Raw genomic sequence first — 3,492 nt, forward strand, 5'->3', positions numbered from 1 at the left:
AGCAATGGGAGCTCACCCCGTTGCGGGGATTCGAACCACTGACCTTCTGATCAGCAAGTCCTAGGCTCTGTGGTTTAACCCACAGCACCACCTGTATCCATATTCCACAATCGTTCCCATGCTTCCATGTCTGTAATATATAATATAGAGATAGTTGTGGCTTTGTTATATCTTTTAAGCCAGCATAGTGTTGGTAGGGATGAGCTCTGGCTCAACGGTAGAGCACCAAGGTCGCAGGTTCAAATCCTGGCATCTCCAGGTAAGTCTTGGAGAGAGAACCCTGTCCAAAATCCTGGGTAACTGCTACCGGTCAGAGTAACAATTCCCATGGACTTTCCTCCTCCCCTTTCTGGGTCCTTATATTAACTTTCCCCCCCTCCTGCACCTTCTCTGTTAATCCACTTCTATTAAATCTCCATTACAGCCACAGCCCAACATTAACTACAAGTGTCATTCCAATCCTACCAATAATGTTTATAATGATTTTTTTTAGATAAGTTATATATTTTCCCCATTCCTTTTTTAAATGTTGGTCTTCCTGATTCCTAATTCTTCTGGTCATTTTTGGCATTTCAGCATTGTCCATCAATTTAATCTGCCATTCTTCTCTGATAGGGACTGTGTCTTCTTTCCATCTCTGGGCTAATAACATCCAAGCAGCAGTGGTCACATACATAAATAGTCTCTTCTGGTCCTTTGGTATTTCAGCACCTAAAATTCCTAGGAAAAAAGCTTTGGGTTTTCTTTTTTTAGAAAAGGTTATTTCAAACATTCCCCCCCCCCAATTCATTATATATCATCTCCCAAAATTATTTTAGCACCTTACAGATCCACCACATGTGGTAAAAGGTGTCTTGATATAAGGCAGGTTCCTATGTTCATTCATTCGTGAATGCCAGAATAGGACCTGTGAGATCTGGGTTCAAATCCTGACTCGGCCATGAACCTCGCGGGGTGACCTTGGGCCACTCGCAACCTCTCAGCCTCAGGGTTGTTGTGGAGAGGTGGGGTGTTGAGGAAAGGTAGGGTGTAAATGTGAGAATGGAGGAATGAGGAAGCAAAGCTCAACAGCTATAGGTCTCAAGTCCATTCCTCAACATCTCCAGCTAAAAGGATCAGCTAGCAAGGTGACAAGAAGCAAACTTATTCCCTATTACACTGCTGCTAACCTCAGTCAGGACAAGACTGTACAGGGCTACATGGACAAATAGTCTGATCTGGTGCAAGCCAACATCCTAACACGACGTTAGTATATAATGCATACTAGCTGGAAATGCCAGAGGACAATTTGATGGAGGGCACATTTCACATAACCCCACCATACAGTTGTACCTTGGAAGTCAAACAGAATCTGTTCTGGAAGTCCGTTTGACTTCCAAAGCGCAGCTTCCAATTGGCTGCAGGAAGCTCCTGCAGCCAATTGGAAGCAGCGGAACCCCGTCAGATGTTCGGCTTCCATATAAACATTCCAAAACAGTCACTTCCTGGTTTCAATCATTCAGGAGCCAAAACATTCGAGAACTAGGCTGTTCAAAAACCAAGGTATGACTGTGTAGTGGTACCTCTGGTTATGTATTTATTCGTTCCGGAGGTCCGTTCTTAACCTGAAACTGTTCTTAATCTGAAGCACCACTTTAGCTATTGGGGCCTCCCGCTGCTGCTGCTGCTGCCGCTGCACATTTTCTGTTCTCATCCTGAAGCAAAGTTCTTAACCCGAGGTACTATTTCTGGGTTAGCGGAGTCTGTAACCAGAAGCATATATAACCTGAAGCATATGTAACCCGAGGTACCATTGTATATCAATGTTAGAATGAGCATTCATATGGGAAGTAAATCCATTGGCCTGGCCTTTATATTATTTATGTACTTAGTTCCTGCACTTGTTACACTAACAATGTACGGCACCTCGGGCCCCTTGGAGGAAAGTTAGAATATAAATGAAATAACAATGAACAAATAATTGTTGTATTTCATGTATTATTTTAAAAATCAGCGAGCCAGTGTTTTGTTGCTATGAGAGGGGGAAAGCTATCCAACCCCTCCCTCTGCCCTAGAATTTGTACATCGTATGTTAGACTGGGGTGGGGGCATTTTTTTGGGGGGGGACTATTTCATTTGACCATCCCTTGTGTGCTTGCTCACTTGTCAAGCTCCTATTTCACTCGCCAGTTGTCGTCCCCCCGCCCCATTTGCAAAGTTCTCAAAATAACTCTCCTCATTGGTACAGGAAGTCATTATTAGTAACAAAACATTGGTCCAGGAAAGCGGGGAGCAAAGCCGTCTCTCTCCAGACAGAGGTATCCCCAGAAGGCGAGGCTGTGAAAACAAAAACCGAGAAAATTGGATTTTAATTAAATATATTGATGAATGAGATTTCAAATCTTACTGAAACGTTCACAGAAACAGAGAAGGGAATAAATTGGCCTCGGAAAAAGCCACCCTGGTGCTTGGATTTGGCTTCGGGGGCGGGAGGGGAAAGGGGAACAGCTCCCAGCCCCCTTTCTGAAAGCTGCCTTGCATTGAGTGGCACCATTGCCCCAGTGGAAGATTGGTAGGGCGAAAGGCAGGGAGCTGAACAGTAGGTGGCACCAATGACAAACAGAGCCAATGGATTCTCTAGCTTCTTGTCCTCCCTCCTCCCTGCTGAGTTCTTCAAGGGGCAACACCTGAGACTGAGGAAGTGGAAGATGACATGCAGCACCACTTTCTGGACCGGTTGTGTCAGGCAGCAGAGGAGCCAACCCCTACAGCAGGTTGCCAGGAATGGATAAGACAAGGAAAAGTCCTTACCGTCTGCTTTTTATTCAATATTTACAGAGAGAGGCTTGGAATGCAGCCTCTTAGAATAATGGCATCGTCCCAAGTGACCCCCTTTTTCTCCCACTTCCTCATTTGTCACCTTCTCCCCTACAGGTGGAGCTGAAGACCCTTTGCTTCTGAGCCTTTTGCTCTCCTACCTTCAATGCTCGCCGGGTTCTGGGAGAGGTGGGGTCTGGAATGCTTTCTAAAGGTACCTACAGGACCGCCTCTCCTGGTATGCCCCACGGAGGACCTTAAGGTCCATATATAGCAACACCCTAGAGGTCCCGGGCCCTAAGGAAGTTAGATTAGCCTCAACCAGAGCCAGGGCCTCTTTCTTTTTCCTTTCTCCTTCTATGAAGAGATTGCTCCCTAATTGTTTTAATGTTGCATCTTAATCTTTTAAATTGTATTTTAATCAACTTGTTTTTATTATTGGTTGTTAGCCGCCCTGAGGCTGGTCTTGGCTGGGGAGGGTGGGGTATAAATAAACAATTATTATTATTATTATTAAAGACACTCTGTCCATCAGCTGTTGCCCTCCTGGTACTTCCTCTTCGTCGTCCTCCTCTCCCATTATTTCCCAGCTTTCCCCCTCATCTGCCTCTGAGCTGTGACCTTCCTCAAACCCCAGTTGTAATTCTGAACTGTCTTCTTCTTCTCTGGAAGGGTCAGGCTGGGGAGGTGGTCTCC

The sequence above is a fragment of the Podarcis muralis genome, chromosome 13 (assembly GCF_964188315.1).
Source record: "Podarcis muralis chromosome 13, rPodMur119.hap1.1, whole genome shotgun sequence".
Taxonomy (NCBI): domain Eukaryota; kingdom Metazoa; phylum Chordata; class Lepidosauria; order Squamata; family Lacertidae; genus Podarcis; species Podarcis muralis.